This window comes from Lolium rigidum, chromosome 2 (assembly GCF_022539505.1).
Source record: "Lolium rigidum isolate FL_2022 chromosome 2, APGP_CSIRO_Lrig_0.1, whole genome shotgun sequence".
Taxonomy (NCBI): domain Eukaryota; kingdom Viridiplantae; phylum Streptophyta; class Magnoliopsida; order Poales; family Poaceae; genus Lolium; species Lolium rigidum.
Window position 1 is genome coordinate 275,163,991 of NC_061509.1, and position 24,788 is coordinate 275,188,778.

The window sequence follows — 24,788 nt, forward strand, 5'->3', positions numbered from 1 at the left end:
CTCATACCCGCGGGTATATCCATACCCTGCCCATTTATTGTCAAATCTTACGTGACACATCTATTTTTGTTGACTTATGAGTTAGAATATGAGAATGTGATTTTTATATTATGTTAATTGTTATGTACTAAGCCACGTGTTATTGAGTTGAGATAATTAATTTTTTTAATCAAATTTGTTCTCGATAAATGTAAAATTATGATTGACTTGTGTACAATTTAAAACCTACCCATCAGGTACCCGCCGAGTATGGGTACATGTAAAGTTTTATACCCATAGGTATGGGTATGAGTCGAAGTTTGTACCCATTGTCCATACGGGTATAGGTATGGTACTGCTCTACTCTTCCCAATGCCATCCTTAAAGCCACGTGCACGGCTGCCATGTCGTGCAGGTGATAACACCACTTCGACGGCGTTATTCATGAGACAATCGCCACAACAGCAAGCGTGAGGCCCCTGACGTGGTCTGAGAGATGGCCGATTTTTTGCAAAATAGAAGAAGATACGTATAACTCCACGGTTGGGCATAATTTTGGATTCCATGAAAATAGTAGAGATTACTTTTTTTAGCAAGAATAGTAGAGATTAATAAGTGAGGATATGTAGTGAATATGTGACTAATTAGCATTTTCAAAATGATGACAAATCCAAATAGATGTGGTCATGTGCCATGATAAAACAAATACATGTGAGTAAGACCGTCGATACCCTGTATGAGCAGGCGTGGACAATAGGAAGGAAATAAAAAAATAGGAATATCACTACATATGATAGAAAATAAGGTGAGATAGCGTTTTCATAAGCCGTGCATTAAATATTGTTCAACAACTTAAATTTGGTCAAATAATTTTTCATATGGATATTATTTTAGTAAACAAAACATTTTGTGTGGTCATAAAACAATGTAATTTATAATTCCATACTTATAAAATCTCTGAAACCATAAATTAATTTCATAGACAAGTTCAATATATATGTTGAAGATGAAATGTGAGGGCCAGCTTGCTAGTTATCCCAAAGCGTACGAAACTGACGCATGTGAGCCGCTGTTTTGCAGCGTGACATCGGTGGCATGTACCGATCGGTCGTCCTCGCCCATGGTTTTCACTCATGATGCGTTTGCTCGCCACCGCCAGCAGTTTCCTTGGTCATGTGCATGGTTTAATTTGTTTTTTTTTTCCTTTGGCATGTCAATCTGATTCATATTTATAATCGTGGTGAAACAGATAGAAATTTGGTAACACCAATCTCGAACGGACCGCACGACTGATGTTTGGTTTCGTTCGGGACCAAGTTTGATACCTAGACTTTGTAGCGAGGACTGTAATTCTGAGGCTTAAGTAATACAATTTCTATTCGTAAAAAAAAAAAATCTCGAAGTGACAAATAGTTTCCTTGGTCACGTGCATGGTTTAATTTGTTTTTTTTTTCCTTTGGCATGTCAATCTGATTCATATTTATAATCGTGGTGAAACAGATAGAAATTTGGTAACACCAATCTCGAAGTGACAAATAGATCGAAATCCACGGTGCAAATCTGCACGGGACATAACAAGCACGGAACTTAAAACTCTTGTGCAGTGTGTCATTGAGCTCTTTTGCGTCACACATTGGTCGGATGTTTTCCAGATCCCTTGCGAGTCATAGTTGGTACCATATATAAGCTGCACGTGCAACTAGATCAGCACAAATTTCCGCGTTGGCGGATATTTTTTGCTTCTTCGGGTTCAGCAGAAAATTTGGCTGCAGTGGCAAAGGTTCTATCGACAGGCGCGGCCACGCCTGCCGTTCTCCCTGCAGCGGCAGAGTTGGAGAGTGTGGGTGTTGCCGCGGCAGAAGGCTCCTCACCCAAGCAAACGGTGATGATCGCCGCCTTTGGGGCCGTCGCAGATGATCTGGCATTATGGATGATCATGCGAGTAATGTCAGTTCTATTGTGGACAACTGTTGTTTCCAAATGAATCACCTCGGTTTGAGCTTTCCGTGGACACTTCTGTTCCTGTGAGAAATGCGGAGACCTCGGCGATCAGTTCGCCACGCACTCCTGGTTCGTCAACGAGCTCAAGAGGCACTGGAGTATTTCTGGGAGGTTGATACTCTCAGGCGGATATAATTGCACTAGATGAACAAGCGCGCTTCGCCGCGCCGCCTATGTGACGTTCTAGCATACCCTGGCTGGTGCGATATGAAAATTAGTCGACCAGGCATGAATCGCTAGGGGAATGCATGCGTGAGCTGGTCGGTGAGGTGAAGTTGTCTTGAACTACTGCTTTGTTAGTTGTTATCATATATTTTCTCAATTTAATCTCCGAATTATTTAGTGTTTCCTAACTAATGCTTGCTAAAAACACCACTAAGATTGCTCTAACACATGATTCCTGTTTCAAATCAATCGCGCAAATTAGTAAACCATGCAAACATTTTAGTCCATGAAAATAAACTTGCTAGACGACCATTGGGATCTCACATCCGCTTAATTTTTCTAACAGCTACGCAAGTAGGAGTACAATATCAGGACACCTACATAGGCCTCAAGATTGCATGCTGAAATTACATGCATAGTAGCCTAATGAAATTTGCATAACACCCAACGGCATAGCCTTATTACACAGATATTGTACATGGCTTCTGTAACTTCCCTTCTTTCGTCCGTCCAGGAGGCAGTCAAAAGAAAGAGAGAAAGGGGCGGCTATAACGCAAGAGTCATGGCGGTTGTATGCCACAAGGTCCCTATAGACAAGGGGACAAGTGAATCATCGCTTTTGGGCGCAGGCAACCCTCTACCATCCATCCCATTGCATTCCTCTCGTAGTGTACCGTCTCAGACCAGATACATCTATGGAAAGAAAGGATTTCATAGAAAATCTGCATTTTTCTATTTTTTTTATCCCCATGCAAAGTACAACCGCTAGGCAGTGATCTTGTTATAGTATTAATTAGCCAAAGAGAAGCTGCCTCGGGTTAATAGTACTATTCAGGACACATATAATGTAAACAATTTCTGGTATATAATGCCCTAGAGAAAACTCTAATCTGCTCCCCCCCTTTGTGTTTGGCTTTTTCCTTTCTTCTATCTAAATACAAAACTCGCAGATCTCCTGCAAGTACTCGAAAAAAAAGTCTACTCCCTAGATACAAATACCACTGGCATGAGCTGCAGTGAATAAATGGAATGCTCAAGATCTGGAGCTCTGGTTATTCGACGGAGACTTCTTGAATACTCCCTTCTCTCTTGACATTCTACATGACACGAAATTAAAAGCAATAAAGCTGTGCATTTCGTAAGAAACAGCTAGAACCAACCATAAATATACTGCATATTTAAGCATCATGGGATATCAAGTAAAATAGCTTACATCCAAGCAGAGGTGGAGTGGAAGATAGTCCTTGTGACATACCTCAGGAATCTGAAGATGTGGAGGTGACACAGACGAAGCTGCCTCACAAGAGAACACGCCCTTGGCACTCCAACGATGATTGGGACATGGCTGCCGCCACCGCAACATGCTACCGCAGCGAACATTTTTTTTTTTTGAAAGATCAGAACCTAGAACAAAGTCTAGCAGTCAATGAATCAAAGGCTCTGCGCATCAATATATTGTCCGAGATTTCAGTGTTGTATATACATGTTCAGTAGGTAGTTGAAGGAACAAAAGAGAAGATAAATTGCAAACTCATCTATACCAAACGGCTGTTGGTGAGGGTTCAATGTTGTATATGCTTGTTAAGTACTCCTAAGTCTACTACCAACTGACGCAAAGATTCTACTATACATGAAACATGGAAAATAAAAACTTGGTGACCAAATTCCGAAAGCAAAATTAAAACATGCAAACATTAAAAGTATGGTGTCTTCCATTCTGGTGTCCAAGGCGGGCACCTACATCGTGCTGTAACGCGAAGACGATTAAAGCCTGATAAGAAAATCAATCATCATCTCTGGAGCGACATAAATGTATAATAACACTCAGGACCTGCCTACCAATGAAAATGCATCTCCCAAATATCGGAAATATTATTACTCTAAAAGATTTGCTGGGAGAGAAAACGATGGGCAAACTCCATAATAGAAATGTCAAATAAGCTACTTACCTAAAGAAGCACGGAACTTTTAAAATGCATCTCCTACAGATATGTGCAACATTATTACTCTAAACAATTTTCTGGCAGAGAAAACGATGGGCAAACTCCATAATAGAAGTGGCAAATAAGCTACTGACGTAAATAAGCACAAAATTTAGCAGCTGCACAGATGGCAGAAAAATCTGCTCCGGCGCAGCAGGTCAAGCACATAAACCAACATTCATTTGTAAATATCACCACTTACATAAATTCAAGGCGATAATGCAACGGGAGAAATAATACAAAAATGAGGTGTGAATTACCTTGTAAGACTTCTAAGAATATCCAAGGCTATAATGCACACGAACACATATTATGTATCCACATGCCACTCTTCCACAACAGGGAAAACAACAAAGGTTCTCCTGGGCCGTAAACACAAAAACTTGTGCAAAGCGCTGGTCTTCATCCACCCTAGATTGTTCATTTCTGTCCCGCACTGTAATGAAAGGGTAAATAACTCACTTACCATGGACATACTTGTCACCGCCCACATGTAACTATCTAAACGGAAATCATCACAGGGTTGTAAACCGTGCAACACCCATGGCCTGGTGCAAGGTTCAGCTCCTCCAGCATACAGCTTCTTTGCCGAGGCAGGCTTCACTCCGCCAACAAGCATCCTAGGAAGAAGAAAATTGTATAAGCAAGATGATAAACACAAAATACATCGCATAGTGAAATAAAAAGATATAATGATTCACAAATATTCAGATCTCCACTATAAATACATTCGCGCATAAATTAAATTTCATAACCACCTTTATTTTGCGGGAGAATTTCACAACTATCTTGGTTGTAACGCTGATCATTAGCAAGTAGCATCAAATTCGGCAGTACAGCTTGAGGAGTGGTGAAATCTCCTGCATTAAAGGAAAGGCAAAGCACTCGTTGCACAGATCCTCCTCTCGCTCTGCCCACTATCACCATCTGCCACATGTAGGTCTTCAGTGTGTATTATATGTCATTAAAATTAATACAAAAGACTCCATCATTTGTTCTTCCTCTGATCATCCAAGCAGCAGGATAATTAAGAGCACTGACCAAACATGGGGCTCGAGGGGTGGCCTCCTCGAGGTGCGCACAGAGGAAGGCGACTTCTTGGTCATTGTACTGGTAGAGGCATGCGAACTCAGGCATTGCCACCTCTTCCATGTTCAGCTCCTTTATCCCAAGACAACCCAAGCCCTGCCGAAATCAATCAACAAATCACCAACTACCGGCAGTAAACAAACAAATTCGTAGAACAGAAGGAACCAAATTGATTCAAGGAACACGCATCCGACATTCCGACCTGCACCCAGGGCATGCAGTATACCCTGCTCATCCGTGAGCAATTGAACACTAAAATATCTAGCAATACTATCCACACAAAAATGATTCGTTTAGCTCAGCAGTCTGCTATATACCACCCATTTTGTTGCAAAAGTATCAAATTTCTCCCATATATCTCCCTGCTGAACTATTATAACTGAAAGTTAAACTTTCGCTAGCTAAATCTGCCTCACTGTGAATTTTTCGTAAGCCATCACTGCAGTGCTCAAGCAAATGGGCATGGATACGTGTTAATAAAACTGAAGAAACATAGGCATATGTTAAAAATGCAGCTTTCAGTTTGTCTTCAGTCATTGAAAATTAAACTTACTTACAGGGACTCTATGCTCAATTGAACTGAACTCAATGCAGCAGCAGCTTTAGGCAAGCATACCTCGCTATTCAAGTCATTCCCAAACAATGGACATATCAAACAAGTGCATCACAAAGAGTCACGCAAAAGACCCTAATACCATGAACCGAATGGTAGGAATTGAGAGTGAATGAACCTATGGTTCACAGATCCTAGGCCAACATCGACAATCTACCGCGTCTCCCACAACAGGAAGCAGTAACGCACCCCTAACCGCAAGAGAAGTGTCTCAAGCCACGGTGGTGGGGGGCAGGAGATGCGCGGGGAGGTGATGGGGGAAGTTACCGGTGATACCTCCGGGTGGACGCCGCTAGCAGACTATCGAGCAGGCGACCAAGAGTTTTTCATCTGTGCCTCCCCGCCACCATTATTGTGCCACGGCGAGCTTCTCCAGCCAACGCCCCATCCGCCGGCCGCGGCCATCGCCGAGAGGCACCGTCGCGTGGCCGGCCTTGCTTGTCCCCGACGGCCTCAAGAACACGGGTGGAGCTCCGCCGCCTCCCAACCTTGTTTCACTCGCCCCTTGACCTAGGCTCGCTCGCGGTGGCTCGACCTGCCACAGGGACGACCACGAGTGTGGCCGCCGGCCGACGCGTCTCCTCATCTGTGGATCAAGGATCTCACGGAAACCCACCAAGCGGAGATGGGAAAAGAACGTTTCAAGGAGCGCGGAGAGGCAGAGGCCTGAGAAGGCAGCGATCGCAAGTGATTTGTCTAGGTAACTCCGGCGAGGTGGACGGTGGTGATGCGGCTCCGGCCCTCGCTCACCGTCAAAGCGCTGAGAAGGCTGGGATTGCAACAGGATTACATGTTGTATCTAATTCGGGGGGATAGCGATGGAGACGGCCACAGGGGTGAGGTCCAGTGATCGCATCCGCCCGCACACCCAACGCCGACGACACACAGCTGGAGAGGACACATCGACTGGCTCAGGCAAAGGATCACGCTACATCCCCAGGTATTAATTTTATTACGGAGTAATAAGTATTCTTTAAAGTCTTTTACGAATGAAGCAGTGGGTAGCTGCGGCGTCTAAACTAGGTATCAGTTTAGAGCAAGTTTAATAGTATAGTCAGCTGCTGGCTATAAGCCATGTGCCATGTCATTCGTAGCTAACATAGAGCCAACATGTATAATAGTGAGCTATAATCATGTACTACTTTATCAATGGATGGTCCACATTTTACTCTCACAAAGTGCCTAGGAGCACGTGCTAGAGCTGGCTTTTGCATGAGAGCCCACTCCTCTTCTCTCTCCTCTTCTCTCCCATCCAACTAAGCATGAATATATTATTTTAACTCTTATAGCCAGCTGACTAGAACTTATTATACTTGCTCTCAGGGGAATCTCCAAATGAAATAGAAGAGTCAGTGGACAAAATTAAAAATCTTGATATCCAGAGAACTTTGACAACTCTAATAAAGAATGAAGAGAAAGCATTCTTTATCACCCTTGACCACCGGGGGACGGTGTGTCTCGGATTTTTGTTCCGTAGGTCTAGTGTGGCACCACTGGACTCCCTGACCTTCAGGGACGCTGGCGGGCTCGTTGGGGTGTTTGCGAAAGCAAAGCAAGGTGTTTGCCATTGCCGGCGACGACGACGTCCTTGGACGCCGTTCACCTTCTTGGAGGCGTGGCCACGACACACAACTTGTCGCCAGTTGCCTACCCCTGGGCTCTGTCTGCTACCCTAGTTACTAGTGATCCATCCGAGCTCCTCCTCGAAACCCCTTTCGTTGAGGCCATACGTCAGGCAGTACCCGGCTCCATATAGACGGTGTGTCTCCCCTTTGCGCGACCATTCCCGAGCCTAGGGTGGCTGTCTGTGGTGCGTCGTCGCGAGGAGGCACCCCGGTGTTCTTCAACAGCTGGTGGTTTGTCGTGATTGGCATGCGCCGAGACTTAGGCGTTCTCTTGGGGTGGGTGCCGAAGCCTCCGCGAAAGCATTGCACGGCTGGCCCGTGCCGACACCGATGACGCTCGCGAGCGCCATTTTCCTTCCCGGAGGCGCCGTCATGAAGCTTCCCCTTCGAGCTCGGAGTTTCGCCGGCTTCACTAGCGTAGTTAGCCGGATCTCGGGGTGTTGGTGGTCCTCTGTTTTGACAGGATGCTCAGTGTGCTAGTCCTGCATGGTTCAGATCCGCGGAGTGGCGGCTCGGGGCTTGGGGTCTCAAGCTGAGCCGCCGGTGTTTTGCTGAAGTCTTGGGCGCTCTTGGAGATCCTGTAGTTTAGGGCTTTGCCCTGGTCTGCTTGTTCCGTTGTAGTAGGCTTTAGCTCTTCACCACCTGGGCTTGTATCTAGAGCTGGTATCCCCAGTTTTTTCTTTTCTTTTCTCTTTCTTTGTTGCATGCTACCTTGTACTCCTAGCCGGTTGATGGCTTTGTTAATTCAAAGCTGGGCTCGTCGAGCCTTATGTTTAAAAGAATGAAGAGAAAGCTAGGCAAAAGACGGAAGATACAAGTAGTTTTATTTTAAATAAAATGGCTGATATGAGCGAGGACCTTTTTCTAGAAGAACAAGAGCAAGGGGGTGATCACAAGAAAATAACTATGTTGAGCCTTCGAACTCAGTTGTACATAGAAGCGTGCGGCTGAAAAATAAAAAAAGTAAGTTAATGAAAGAGGGTTTTGGAATAGCGTCGGTTTTGGAAACCTTTTAAGAACATAAATTATAGACTTTTTTGCGATCTCAGGAACTGGAAGAGATTCTTTTTCCGTACCATTCCTTACGCACCTAGCAGGGGGGTGCGATATTCATTGGTACTGCCTACCACCGATCGGGCGCTCGGGTGGTATGCTCATAGGCATAAATAATCAAACAATAAAAGTTAAAAAATGTGACGACAGGTGATAGATGTGTAAGATTTCACATCGCAAATAAATCTGATAATTTTGAATGGGGATTAGTAGCTGTTTACGAAGCGGCACAGGACGCTCAGAAAGTAGATTTTCTAGCAGAGTTGGTGCACTTTTGTGAGAATGACTCTATACCGATTATAGTTGGAGGAGATTTTAACATTATTCGTAGACAAGATGAGAAGAATAATGACAATTTTAATGGGAGATGGCCTCTCATGTTTAATGCAATTATCGAAAGCCTACTTTTCAAAGAGATAGCTTTATCAGGAAGGCAATTTACTTGGGAAAATCGGAGAGACACGCCCACCATTGAGAAGCTCGATAGAGTCCTAGTAAGTGTGCCATGGGAACTAAAATTACCTTTAGTGTCAGTTCAAGCACTCACTAGAGCGGGGTCGGATCATACACCTCTCTTGTTAGATACTGGGGAGCAGGCACATTTAGGGAATAAAAAACATTTCTCATTCGAGCTAGCTTGGTTAAAACATGAAGGCTTCCAAGATTTGATACCCACATAATGGTAAAAAAAGTGTTTGAAAAAACAGACATTCAAATTTGGCAAAACAAAATTTGCAATCTATGAAGATTCTTAAGAGGATGGGCAAAAAATTTGAGTGGGGTTTATAGAGATGAGAGAGATAGATTAATTAAAATCATAGAGAAACTTGACCTGAAAGCGAAAACTTCAATTCTTACTGTGGCCGAAAATTCTAGCTTGAGGGAAGCCAATGATCTTTTGGGAAAGCTCAGGAGAGACGGGGAATTAAAATGGGCCCAACATGCAAAGGTTAAACATGCAAAAGGGGGGAATAACACGAAGTATTTCCACCTTATAGCAAATGGCAAACATAGACGCAGGAAAATTTATCAACTAGAACAAGATGAGGGAACTATCATAGGACAGGAAAACCTCATGAGGTATATCAGTGATTATTACAAGCGTCTTTTCGGGGATCCTGAACCAAGCAATGTATGTCTAGATGAATCGGTGAATGGTGACTGAAACGTCGCAAACGTATCTATAAGTTTTTATGCTTCATAAGTTTTTATGCTTCATGCTTGTTTTACATCAATTTATATATGTTTTATATACACTTCATTGCACTTTTATAAATTTTCCGGCACTAACCTATTAACAAGATGTCACAGTGTCAGTTTCCTGTTTTCTGCAGTTTTTATATTTTAGGAAAGTTGTACATGAAATATTCTTGGAATTGGACGACAAAAAAGTCGAAGTCAATATTTTTCCGTAACAAAGACGAAGTCCGAAGGGGGGACGAGGAGGCGCCACAGGGCGGCTAGGCCACCACATGGCGCGACCAAGGGTGGGCCTGCGCCAAGGGCTGGTGTGCCCCCCCAGGCGGCCACCGACCTCGCTCTTCCGTCTATTTATTCACGATCTCGAGAAAACCTAAATACTCGAGCCTCCATCCACGAAAAGTTCCATATCGTCCGCCATTGCAGACCCTAGCTCGGGAGGGTTCTGAAGCTCTTTCCGGCACCCTGCCGGAGAGGGAGATCATCACTGGAGGCCTCTACATCGCCATGCCCGCCTCCGAAGTGATATGTGAGTAGTTCATCCCTATACTATGGGTCCATAGCAGTAGCTAGATGGTTGTCTTCTACAATTTGTGCCTCATGTTTAGATCTTGTGAGCCGCCTATCATGATCAGGATCATCATTATGTACATGTTGTGTTTGCTGGGATCCGATGAATATTGAATACTATGTTGAGATCGATTATATATTTTCATATGTTATTTGTGATCTTGCATACTCTCCGTTGCTATTAGATACTCTCCGTTGTTATTTGTGATCTTGTCATGTATGGTCTTTATTCTGTCAATCGTCCAGATGTAATTTGTTCACCCAACATGTTGTTTATTTTTATGGAGAGACGCCTCTAGTGAACTGTGGACCCCGGTCCTTTCCTTTACACTGATATAATCATCATGTTCTATTTACTTACTGCAAGCACTGTTCTCTTTAATTTCACTGCAAACATCTCTTTCCACGTGATACGTCTAATCCTTTGTGTTCAGCAAAACTGGTGAGATTGACAAACTCACTGTAAGTTGGGGCAAAGTATTTTCGTTGTGTTGTGTGCAGGTTCCACGTTGTTGTTGACGCCGGTAGTGCGTCCTGCCAATAGTCAGCTAGCAACACCTTCAGAAGTCACGCCTTTCTCCTACTGATCGATTAAACATTGGTTTTTTACTGAGTGAAAACTTGCTGATGTGCTCATCATACCTTCCTCTTGGAGTTCCCCAACGATCAAGCACCATCAGTGACATTCCTAAGTTAAAGTAACCAAGAAAATAATATTCTTATCACCGACTTCACAAAGAAGGAGATTCATGAGGCAATAATGCAGATGGAGAAGAATAAGGCCCCGAGACCGGATGAATTTCCAGCTGAATTCTATCAGTCATTTTAGGAGATTATTAAACATGACCTTTTAGCTCTCTTTGCGGATTTCAAACAAGGAAGGTTACCGTTGCACAAATTGAACTTCGGGAATATCATTTTGCTACCGAAAAAAAGAGAATGCAATTCAGATTCAGCAATACCGCCCAATATGCTTACAAAATGTTAGTTTTAATTTTTTTACCAAGGTAGGTACAAATAGAATTACGGGCATTGCGTACAAAGTGATTAGGCCCATTCAAATGGCGTTCATGCCAGACCGTCATATCTTGGAAGGAGTCCTGGTGCTCCACGAAACTGTTCATGAAATTCATCGTAAAAAATTAGATGGAGTAATTCTGAAACTAGATTTTGAAAAGGCATACGATAAAGTTAAATGGGACTTTCTTCAACAAGTGTTATGCATGAAAGGTTTTGATCCGACATGGTGTCAATGGATCAACCAGATTGTGAGTAAAGGAAGTGTTGGAATAAAAGTTAATGATCAATTAGGCCACTACTTTCAAACTAGAAAGGGACTAAGGCAGGGTGATCCGCTATCACCAATTCTTTTAAATATCGTGCGGGCATTTTGGCCATCCTAATTGCAAGAGCAAAATAGGATGGACAGATAGTGGCCTAATTCCAGACTTAGTTGAAGGAGGAGTCTCAATTCTTCAATATGCAGACGATACGATTATTTTCATGGAACAAGATTTTGATAAGGCTATGAACATGAAGTTGATCCTTAGCTTTTTTTTTAACAACTATGGGGACTGAAAAATAAATTATCACAAGAGCGAAATTTATTGCTTTGGTCGCGCAAAAGAAGCAGAAAATGAACATAAAAATCTATTTGGATGTGAGGCATGCTCATTTCCACTAAAATATCTAGGCATACCTGATGACCCACAAGTATAGGGGGTGTATCGTAGTATCTTCGATAAGTAAGAATGTCGATCCCAACGAGGAGCAGAAGGTGTTGACAAACAGTTTTGATGAAGGATTCACTGTAAATGCTCACGGACAAGTATTCGTGGGTTTTTGATGTAACAGATGAATAAAGTACAAGTAAGTAAAATGCGAGAGAAATAATTGCAGCGAGTGGCCCAATCCTTTTTAGCACAAAGGACCATCCGGTTTGTTTACTTATAATGACCAAACGTTCTCGAGGACACACGGGATTTTAGTCTAGTGCTTTCGCTACATACAGCTGATTAATCTTTATTGTTTTGATAAGTGTTGTGTGGGTGAACCTATGCTAATGTACCGCCCTTCCTAGGACTAATACATACTTGTGATTATACCCCTTGCAAGCATCCGCAACTACAAGAAAGTAATTAAGATAAATCTAACCACAGCTCTTAAACTCCGAGATCCTGCGATCCCTCCCGCATCGATATACCAACGGGGCTCAGGTTTCTGTCACTCCGGCAACCCCGCAATTGGCAAACGAATACAAGATGTATTCCCCTAGGCCCATAAATGGTGAAGTATCGTGTAGTCGACGTTCACACGACACCACTAGAAGAATGACACCACAACTTAAATATCATAACATTGAATATTACTCAACCATAATTCACTACTAACATTTAGACTTCACCCATGTCCTCAAGAACTAAACGAACTACTCACGAGACATCATATGGAACATGATCAGAGGTGATATGATAATGAATAACAATCTGAACATAAACCTTGGTTCAACGGTTTCACTCAATAGCATCAATAACAAGTAGAAATCAACACCGGGAGAGTTTCCCCTATCAAACAATCAAGATCAAACCCAAATTGCTACAGCGCTGACGATGACCAGCGGTGGAGATGGCGGTGATGATGGTGGAGATGATGATGATGGTGATGGAGATGATGTCCAGGCTCGTTGGCGGTGACGATGGCGTCGATTTCCCCCTCCGGGAGGGAATTTCCCCGGCGGATTCCTGCCCGCCGGAGAGCTCTTTCTCTCCGGTGTTCTCCGCCCCGCGAGGCGGCTGTAACCCTTCGTGAGGATTCCTCCGTGGCTTAGGTCTTCGGGACGAAGGGTTTCGCGAAGAAAAGGAGGCGAAAGAGGCCGAGGGGGCCCCACACCACATGGTGGCGCGGCCAGAGCCATGGGCCGCGCCACCCTATGGTGTGGGCCCACCCCGGGTCCAACCGGCTCCCCCTTCCGGCTTCCTCCGTCATCTGGAAAAATAGGATTTTTGGTAAAACTTCCTTCCACGAGTTGATCTTCCGAAATATTGCATCCCGACGGTGCTTTTTCCAGCAGAATCCTCGGCTCCGGTGCTCGATCTCCAAATAATCATGAAACATGCAAAATAGATGAAATAACATAAGTATTGTGTCCCAATATGAAATATATCAATGAATAACAGCAAATTATGATATAAAATAGTGATGCAAATTGGACGTATCAATACCATTTCCACTAAAATATCTAGGCATACCTATTCATTACCTTAAGCTCAAGAAAAGTGAATGGTAACCGATTGAGGATCGCTTTGAAAGGAAGCTTGCGAACTGGTTTGGTAAACTTTTATCTTATGGGGATAGATTAATTCTTATTAACTCAGTTCTAACAAGCCTACCCATGTTCATGTTATCTTTCTTTGAAATTCCTAAGGGAGTACGAAACAGATTAGACTTTTCCCGTAGCAGATTTTTTTGGGACTGTGATGCGTGTAGTTGACACGTCCGTTGGGAACCCCAAGAGGAAGGTGTGATGCACACAGCGGCAAGTTTCCCTCAGTAAGAAACCAAGGTTTAATCGAACCAGTAGGAGTCAAGAAGCACGTTGAAGGTTGATGGCGGCGGGATGTAGTGCGGCGCAACACCAGTAGATTCCGGCGCCAACATGGAACCTGCACAACACAACCAAAGTACTTTGCCCCAACGAAACGAGTGAGGTTGTCAATCTCACCGGCTTGTCTGTAACAAAGGGTTAACCGTATTGTGTGGAAGATGATTGTTTGCAGAGAAAACAGTAAAACAAGTATTGCGACAGATTTGTATTTCAGTATTAAAAGAATGGACCGGGGTCCACGGTTCACTAGAGGTGTCTCTCCCATAAGATAAAAGCATGTTGGGTGAACAAATTACGAGTCGGGCAATTGACAAATAGAGAGGGCATAACAATGCACATACATGACATGATAAGTATAGTGAGATTTAATTGGGCATTACGACAAAGTACATAGACCGCCATCCAACCGCATCTATGCCTAAAAAGTCCACCTTCGGGTTATCATCCGAACCCCCTCCAGTATTAAGTTGCAAAGCAACGGACAATTGCATTAAGTATGGTGCGTAATGTAATCAACAACTACATCCTCGGACATAGCGCCAATGTTTTATCCCTAGTGGCAACAAGCACAACACAACCTTAGAACTTTCTATCACCGTCCCGGTGTCAATGCAGGCATGAACCCACTATCGAGCATAAATACTCCCTCTTGGAGTTAAAAGTAAAAACTTGGCCAGAGCCTCTACTAGAAACGGAGAGCATGCAAGATCATAAACAACACATGTGTAATAACTTGATAATTAACATGACATGGTATTCTCTATCCATCGGATCCCGACAAACACAACATATAGAATTACGAGATAGATGATCTTGATCATGTTAGGCAGCTCACAAGATCCAACAATGAAGCACAATGAGGAGAAGACAACCATCTAGCTACCGCTATGGACCCATAGTCCAGGGGTGAACTACTCACTCATCACTCCGGAGGCGACCATGGCGGTGTAGAGTCCTCCGGGAGATGAATCCCCTCTCCGGCAGAGGTGCCGGAGGAGATCTCCAGAATCCCCCGAGATGGGATCGGCGGCGGTGGCGTCTCAGTAAGGTTTTCCGTATCGTGGTTTTTCGCATCAGGGGTTTCGCGACGGAGGCTTTAAGTAGGCGGAAGGGCAGAGTCGGGGGCCAGACGAGGGGGCCACACCATAGGGCGGCGCGGGCCCCCCGGGCCGCGCCGCCTTGTGGTGTCGCCACCTCGTGGCCCCACTTCGTGTGTTCTTCGGTCTTCCGGAAGCTCCGTGGAAAAATAGGCCCCGGGTCTTCGTTTCGTCCAATTCCGAGAATATTTCGTTACTAGGATTTCTGAAACCAAAAACAGCGTAGAAACAGGAACCGGCACTTCGGCATCTTGTTAATAAGTTAGTTCCGTAAAATGCACGAATATGACATAAAGTGTGCATAAAACATGTAGGTATCATCAATAATATGGCATAGAACATAAGAAATTATCGATACATCGGAGACGTATCAAGCATCCCCAAGCTTAGTTCTGCTCGTCCCGAGCAGGTAAAACGATAACAAAGATAATTTCTGAAGTGATATGCCATCATAACCTTGATCATACTATTTGTAAACATATGTAATGAATGCAACGATCAAAACAATGGTAATGACATGAGTAAACAAGTGAATCATATAGCAAAGACTTTTCGTGAATAGTACTTCAAGACAAGTATTAATAAGTCTTGCATAAGAGTTAACTCATAAAGCAATAAATCAAAGTAAAGGCATTAAAGCAACACAAAGGAAGATTAAGTTTCAGCGGTTGCTTTCAACTTGTAACATGTATATCTCATGGATAATTGTCAACATAGGGTAATATAACAAGTACAATATGCAAGTATGTAAGAATCAATGCACAGTTCACACAAGTGTTTGCTTCTTGAGGTGGAGAGAGATAGGTGAACTGACTCAACATAAAAGTAAAGAGAATGGTCCTTCAAAGAGGAAAGCATCGATTGCTATATTTGTGCTAGAGCTTCTATTTTGAAAACATGAAACAATTTTGTCAACGGTAGTAATAAAGCATATGAGTTATGTACATTATATCTTACAAGTTGCAAGTCTCATGCATAGTATACTAATAGTGCCCGCACCTTGTCCTAATTAGCTTGGACTACCTGGATCTTTGCTATGCACATGTTTTGACCAAGTGTCACAATGGGGTACCTCCATGCCGCCTCGTACAAAGGTCTAAGGAGAAAGCTCGCATTTTGGATTTCTCGCTTTTGATTATTCTCAACTTAGACATCCATACCGGGACAACATGGACAACAGATAATGGACTCCTCTTTAATGCATAAGCATGTGGCAACAATTATTATTCTCATATGAGATTGAGGATATATGTCCAAACTGAAACTTCCACCATGAATCATGACTTTAGTTAGCGGCCCAAAGTTCTTCTCTAACAATATGCATGCTCCAACCATGAAGGTGGTAGATCTCTCTTACTTCAGACAAGACGGACATGCATAGCAACTCACATGATATCCAACAAAGAATAGTTGATGGCGTCCCCGTAAACATGGTTATCGCTCAACAAGCAACTTAATAAGAGATAAAGTGCATAAGTACATATTCAATACTACAATAGTTTTTAAGCTATTTGTCCCATGAGCTATATATTGCAAAGGTGAATGATGGGATTTTAAAGGTAGCACTCAAGCAATTTACTTTGGAATGGCGGATAAATACCATGTAGTAGGTAGGTATGGTGGACACAAATGGCATAGTGGTTGGCTCAAGGATTTTGGATGCATGAGAAGTATTCCCTCTCGATACAAGGTTTAGGCTAGCAAGGCTATTTGAAACAAACACAAGGATGAACGGTACAGCAAAACTCACATAAAAGACATATGGTAAACATTATAAGACTCCATACCGTCTTCCTTGTTGTTCAAAACTCAATACTAGATGTTATCTAGACTCTAGAGAAACCAAATATGCAAACCAAATTAGCAAGCTCTAAGTGTTTCTTCATTAATGGGTGCAAAGTATATGATGCAAGAGCTTAAACATGAGCACAACAATTGCCAAGTATCAAATTATCCAAGACATTTTAGAGTTACTACATGTATCATTTTCCAATTCCAACCATATAACAATTTAACGAAGATGAAACTTCGCCTTGAATACTATGAGTAGAGCCTAAGGACATATTTGTCCATATGCTACAGCGGAGCGTGTCTCTCTCCCATAAAGTGAATGCTAGGATCCATTTTATTCAAACAAAACAAAAAACAAAAATAAACCGACGCTCCAAGCAAAGTGCATAAGATGTGACGGAATAAAAATATAGTTTCGGGGAGGAACTCGATAATGTTGTCGATGAAGAAGGGGATGCCTTGGGCATACCCAAGCTTAGACGCTTGAGTCTTCTTAATATATGCAGGGGTGAACCACCGGGGCATCCCCAAGCTTAGAGCTTTCACTCTCCTTGATCATATTGCATCATACTCCTCTCTTGATCCTTGAAAACTTCCTCCACACCAAACTCGAAACAACTCATTAGAGGGTTAGTGCATAATAAAAATTCACATGTTCAGAGGTGACACAATCATTCTTAACACTTCTGGACATTGCATAAAGCTACTGGACATTAGTGGATCAAAGAAATTCATCCAACATAGCAAAAGAGGCAATGCGAAATAAAAGACAGAATCTGTCAAAACAGAACAGTCCGTAAAGATGGATTTTATTAGGCCACCGGACTTGCTCAAACGAAAATGCTCAAATTTAATGAAAGTTGCGTACATATCTGAGGATCATGCTCGTAAATTGGCGTAATTTTCTGAGCTACCTACAGGGAGATAGACCCAGATTCGTGACAAGCAAAGAAATCTGGAACTGCGCAGTAATCCAAATCTAGTACTTACTTTTCTATCAAAGACTTTACTTGGCACAACAAAACATAAAACTAAGATAAGGAGAGGTTGCTACAGTAGTAAACAACTTCCAAGACACAAATATAAAACAAAAATACTGGAGTAAAAACATGGGTTGTCTCCCATAAGCGCTTTTCTTTAACGCCTTTCGGCTAGGCGCGAAAGTGTTTCTTAAGTAACATCAAGAGACGAAGCATCAACATCATAATTTGTTCTAATGATAGAATCATAAGGTAACTTCATTCTCTTTCTAGGGAAGTGTTCCATACCTTTCTTGAGAGGAAATTGATATTTAATATTACCTTCCTTCATATCAATAGTAGCACCAACGGTTCGAAGAAAAGGTCTTCCCAATATAATGGGGCAAGATGCATTGCATTCAATATCCAAGACAACAAAATCAACGGGGACAAGGTTATTGTTAACCATAATATGAACATTATCAACTCTCCCCAAAGGTTTCTTTTTAGCATTATCAGCGAGATTAACATCCAAATAACAATTTTTCAATGGTGGCAAGTCAAGCATATCATAGACTTTTTTAGGCATAACGGAAATACTTGCACCAAGATCACATAAGGCATTACAATCAAAATCTTTGACTCTCATTTTAATGATGGGCTCCCAACCATCCTCTAGCTTTCTAGGAATAGAAGTTTCAAGTTTTAGTTTCTCTTCTCTAGCTTTTATGAGAGCATTTGTAATATGTTTTGTGAAAGCCAAATTTATAGCGCTAGCATTGGGACTCTTAGCAAGTTTTTGCAATAACTTTATAACTTCAGAGATGTGGCAATCATCAAAATCTAAATCATTACAATCTAAAGCAATGGGATTATCATCCCCAAGGTTGGAAAAAATTTCAGCAGTTTTATCACAGTGCAGTTTCAGCAGCTTTAGCAGTTTCAGGTAATTTTGCGCGCTTTGCACTAGGAGTAGAAGCATTGCTAACACCAATTATTTTACTATTGATAGTAGGAGGTGCAGCAACATGTGAATCATTAGCATTGCTAGTGGTGGTAATAGTCCAAACTTTAGCTACATTTTCCTTTTTAGCTAGTTTTTCATTTTCTTCTCTATCCCACCTAGCACGCAGCTTCAGCCATTAATCTTATATTCTCATTAATTCTAACTTGGATGGCATTTGCTGTAGTAACAATTTTATTTTCAATATCCCTATTAGGCATAACTTTCGATTTCAAAAGATCAACATCGGAGGCAAGACTATCAACTCTAGAAACAAGAATATCAATTTTATTGAGCTTTTCCTCAACAGATTTGTTAAAGGCAGTTTGTGTACTAATAAATTCTTTAAGCATGGCTTCAAGTCCAGGGGGTGTATTCCTATTATTGTTGTAAGAATTCCCATAAGAATTAGCATAACCGTTACCATTATTATAAGGATATGGCCTATAGTTATTACTAGAATTGTTCCGATAAGCATTGTTGTTAAAATTATTATTTTTAATGAAGTTTACATCAACATGTTCTTCTTGGGCAACCAATGAAGCTAATGGAACATTATTAGGATCAACATTAGTCCTATCATTCGCAAGCATAGACATAATAGCATCAACTTTATCATTCAAGGAAGAGGATTCTTCAACAGAATTTACCTTCTTACCTTGTGGAGCTCTTTCCGTGTGCCATTCAGAGTAATTAATCATCATATTATCAAGAAGCTTTGTTGCTTCACCAAGAGTGATGGACATAAAGGTACCTCCAGCAGCTGAATCCAATAAATTCCGCGAAGAAAAATTTAGTCCTGCATAGAAGGTTTGGATGATCATCCAAGTAGTCAGTCCATGGGTTGGGCAATTTTTAACCGGAGATTTCATTCTTTCCCAAGCTTGAGCAACATGTTCATTATCTAATTGTTTAAAATTCATTATGCTACTCCTCAAAGATATAATTTTAGCAGGGGGATAATATCTACCAATAAAAGCATTCTTGCATTTAGTCCATGAATCAATACTATTCTTAGGCAGAGATAGCAACCAATCTTTAGCTCTTCCTCTTAATGAGAAAAGAAACAATTTTAATTTTATAATGTCACCATCTACATCTTTATATTTTTGCATTTCACATAGTTCAACAAAATTATTGAGATGGGCAGCAGCATCATCGGAACTAACACCGGAAAATTGCTCTCTCATGACAAGATTAAGTAAAGCAGGTTTAATTTCAAAGAATTCTGCTGTAGTAGCAGGTGGAGCAATAGGTGTGCATAGGAAATCATTATTATTTGTGCTAGTGAAGTCACACAACTTAGTATTTTCAGGGTTGGCCATTTTAGCAATAGTAAATAAAGCAAACTAGATAAAGTAAATGCAAGTAAACTAATTTTTTTGTGTTTTTGATATAGCAAACAAGGTAGTAAATAAAGTAAAGCTAGCAACTAATTTTTTTTGTGTTTTGATATAATGCAGCAAACAAAGTAGTAAATAAAATAAAGCAAGACAAAAACAAAGTAAAGAGATTGAGAACTGGAGACTCCCCTTGCAGCGTGTCTTGATCTCCCGGCAACGGCGCCGTAAATTTGCTTGATGCGTGTAGTTGACACGTCCGTTGGGAACCCCAAGAGGAAGGTGTGATGCACACAGCGGCAAGTTTCCCTCAGTAAGAAATCAAGGTTTAATCGAACCAGTAGGAGTCAAGAAGCACGTTGAAGGTTGATGGCGGCGGGATGTAGTGCGGCGCAACACCGAGATTCCGGCGCCAACGTGGAACCTGCACAACACAACCAAAGTACTTTGCCCCAACGAAACAGTGAGGTTGTCAATCTCACCGGCTTGCTGTAACAAAGGGTTAACCGTATTGTGTGGAAGATGATTGTTTGCAGAGAAAACGAGTAAAACAAGTATTGCAACGAGATTTGTATTTCAGTATTAAAAGAATGGACCGGGGTCCACAGCTCACTAGAGGTGTCTCTCCCATAAGATAAAAGCATGTTGGGTGAACAAATTACAGTCGGGCAATTGACAAATAGAGAGGGCATAACAATGCACATACATGACATGATAAGTATAGTGAGATTTAATTGGGCATTACGACAAAGTACATAGACCGTCATCCAACCGCATCTATGCCTAAAAAGTCCACCTTCAAAGTTATCATCCGAACCCCTCCAGTATTAAGTTGCAAAGCAACGAGACAATTGCATTAAGTATGGTGCGTAATGTAATCAACAACTACATCCTCGGACATAGCGCCAATGTTTTATCCCTAGTGGCAATAGCACAACACAACCTTAGAACTTTTCGTCACCTGTCCTGGTGTCAATGCGGGCATGAACCCACTATCGAGCATAAATACTCCCTCTTGGAGTTAAAAGTAAAAACTTGGCCAGAGCCTCTACTAGAAACGGAGAGCATGCAAGATCATAAACAACACATGTGTAATAACTTGATAATTAACATGACATGGTATTCTCTATCCATCGGATCCCGACAAACACAACATATAGAATTACGAGATAGATGATCTTGATCATGTTAGGCAGCTCACAAGATCCAACAATGAAGCACAATGAGGAGAAGACAACCATCTAGCTACTGCTATGGACCCATAGTCCAGGGGTGAACTACTCACTCATCACTCCGGAGGCGACCATGGCGGTGTAGAGTCCTCCGGGAGATGAATCCCCTCTCCGGCAGGGTGCCGGAGGAGATCTCCGGAATCCCCCGAGATGGGATCGGCGGCGGCGGCGTCTCGCAAGGTTTTCCGTATCGTGGTTTTTCGCGTCGGGGTTTCGCGACGGAGGCTTTAAGTAGGCGGAAGGGCGAGTCGGGGGCCGGACGAGGGGGCCACACCATAGGGCGGCGCGGGCCCCCCGGGCCGCGCCGCCTTGTGGTGTCGCCACCTCGTGGCCCCACTTCGTGTGTTCTTCGGTCTTCCGGAAGCTCCGTGGAAAAATAGGCCCTCGGGTCTTCGTTTCGTCCAATTCCGAGAATATTTCGTTACTAGGATTTCTGAAACCAAAAACAGCGTAAAACGGAACTGGCACTTCGGCATCTTGTTAATAGGTTAGTTCCAGAAAATGCACGAATATGACATAAAGTGTGCATAAAACATGTAGGTATCATCAATAATATGGCATAGAACATAAGAAATTATCGATACGTCGGAGACGTATCAGACTGCGATGGTCTGAAGAAGAAGTACAAACTTACAAAGTGGAATATCATTTGTCGGCCAAAGGATCAAGGCGGTCTAGGCATTGAGGTATTATAAGTTAAGAATAAATGCCTCCTTACTAAATGGTTATATATAATACTTCATGGATACGGGGTATGGCATGAGTTAATCATGAACAAATACTTGCATTCAAAAACACTATCTCAGGTTCAAACAAAAGATTCGGACTCACCGTTTTGGAAGGGTTTAATGAAAGTGCAAGATGATTTCTTCAGTAGAGGTCAATTTCAGGTAGGAAATGGGTTGGAAACTCGATTTTGGGAAGATTCTTGGTTGGGTAATGAACCTATGTTCATTCAATATCCCTCGCTATACAACATAGTGCAAAACAAAAATGTCACGGTAGTCTCTGTCCTAACTAATACCCCTCCCCTTAACATTCGGTTTAGGAGAGGCCTTATAGGAAGTAAATGGAGACAGTGGCTACACCTTGTTGAGCGGCTCATGAATACCCAGTTAAACGATCAAGAAGATAATTTTACTTGAAAGTTGACAAGCAATGGTGTTTTTATGATAAAGTCACTATATTTAGATCTCATGAATGACAACACTCAATATTTGCATAAGGATATTTGGAAGTTGAAAGTACCACTAAAAATCAGAATTTTTATGTGATTTCTTAACTGCAAAGTTATTCTAACAAAAGATAATCTAGCGAGGCGCAATTGGCACGGTAGTTGAAATGTTGCTTTTGTAATCAAGACGAAACAATAGAACATCTCTTTATATCTTGCCCGATGGTTAAAATTATGTGGCGCATAATACATATCGCTTTGAATATCACACCTCCCAATAATATTACACATCTCTTCGGTGACTGGCTGTTGGGTGTTGATAAACATGAAAAAATGCAAATCCAAGTTGGAGCTTGTGCGCTACTATGTGCTATATAAAACACTAGGAATGACTACGTGTTTAACAAATCAAACAAAATATCCTTTTTGCAGGTTAATCTCCTCACTACGCACTGGATCTGAACATGGTCCTTGCTACAGCCAGAGGAGCGGCAACATGATATGGCTATTAGGTGCAGCCGTTTGGAGACAGTTGCTCAGGATTTGTTCAACCAGTTCACTTGGTGACCTGTTGTTAGAGTGACATGTTGATCAGACACATCACCGTATCTCTTAGTTTTATTTCATGTAGCGATCTTATGTTATCCTTAAACTGTGACGATCCCTAATAATGAAATAAATGAGGTTGTATGTATCAATTGGTGCAGAGGCCGGGGTATCCCCATTTCGAAGAAAAAAAAATACCTTGCATCACATTGCAGTTTACTGTCACAACTTGTACAACCTGAAGTCACCATATCACAACTTGAAGTCAGAAGTCACGATATCACAACTTGCATCACAAAATCATTCTAAAGCTAACATGTGGTGTTGTAGTTTTTATAATAACATCTATGCTTATATTTATTTTTCAGTATACGGTATATATTTTCGGTGTTTTCTTCGGGATGTTAAAGCGGCGGTTACATTTTGAAGTCAGAATAAGGTCTTTCTCACTCTGTCCTCGCTTCGGTGGTGCATCTAGCATAAGAGGAGGGCGCTTGGAGTTGTGTGCGTAGCGGATCTGCTGGGAATCCTAGGATTCGGTTTGTTTTCGTATTCGTTGGTTGTGTTTCAGGTCAGTCTCTTTCGATTAATGGTTGTCATCTTTAACGACGGTTGCTACTCTGGTGTGAAGTCCTCTGAGATCTTAACACGATGACTTTCCGTTTATCTACTACAACGAGCTCTACTACGACAAGCTTTTTCTAGCTCCGGTGATGGAGGGCGAGGACGGTGATGCATCTTCAACTCATGTCAGTGTTTATAGTGGTCGCTAGGTGATCGAAAGACATATTTATAATTTTTATTACATTTAGAATTATTTGTAATGCTATTGATTATTAATGAAATGGTGGAATTTTCGGGAAAAAAAAACACGTTCGCGGCAACACGTCTTTTAGGCAACACGTGGGCAGACCAGGTCGGAGCGCACGAAGATGTCAACCGGGCGGCCTGCTCCTGCTGAACGCATCGCTTCAGTCTCCTTTAATCATGTGAAGCGTAATCTGAATGTAGCAGCGCATATTTTAGCTAAGTCTTGTAATAATGTCGCCTCTAGCGAGGTTTCCATTCTGTTCCGGATTGCATCCGGGGAACTCTGTGTATTGATGGTATTTAATCAATAAAGCGCTGTTTTATGTCAAAAAAAAAAAACTCCGCCACCTCCGCACCAACAAATGAAGCATTAAAATACATAAAACGTATATATTAAATTTTGTTACTTTGGTGTTTGCCGCATATTTTTGTGGAAGAGCGTATAAACGTATCTCCAGAGGTCCGATGCATTTGATCACCAAAAATAATCTTCACCACCGACCGCCATGTCATGATTCAGCGGGAGCCAAGCATTTGAGTTGTATAATGCCGCGAGTGTAGGCTTATGTTTTAATTTGAAAGGTGGTTGCTACCACCTAAACTTGTTCTAAATTCTTCTTCTTAATTAACAAGATGAGGCAAAGTTTTTGCCTCCGTTTCAAAATAAAATGATTGACCATTTGTGTTGGCGTAGCCCAGCGACCACACGCAAAAAATTTGTTTGTAATTTTTCAATAGAAATTATTTTACGTAGTGAAAAAAACTGCAAATGAAACCATAATCTACTGGCGTGCCTCCACGGCCGCCTACTGCCGGTTGTCGTTCTGGATGATGGCTAGGAATGGAGACACCCACGGCCATGGCCAGTAGAGAGTGCCATGTTGGGCTGGCATCAGAGGCGTTGGTGCGGGCGGAGGCGGTGGCGTTGTACGCGCGGGCGGAGGCGATGGAGCGC

General features: G+C 42.2%; 1 long non-coding RNA gene across 2 annotated transcripts; it reads right to left on the reverse strand.

The window, feature by feature from the left end:
• Positions 1 to 2,940: 2,940 nt before the first annotated feature.
• Positions 2,941 to 6,140, reverse strand: LOC124688847. 2 transcript variants are annotated; one of them, XR_006998643.1, is made up of 5 exons: positions 6,106 to 6,140; positions 5,169 to 5,312; positions 4,886 to 5,054; positions 3,401 to 4,747; positions 2,941 to 3,242 (listed from the first exon to the last, which is right to left on the reverse strand). It is a non-coding gene; the product is annotated as an uncharacterized LOC124688847 (long non-coding RNA). The 2 variants fall into 2 exon arrangements; XR_006998642.1 differs by having other exon boundaries at positions 4,886 to 5,312.
• Between the last annotated feature and the right edge of the window lie 18,648 nt (positions 6,141 to 24,788).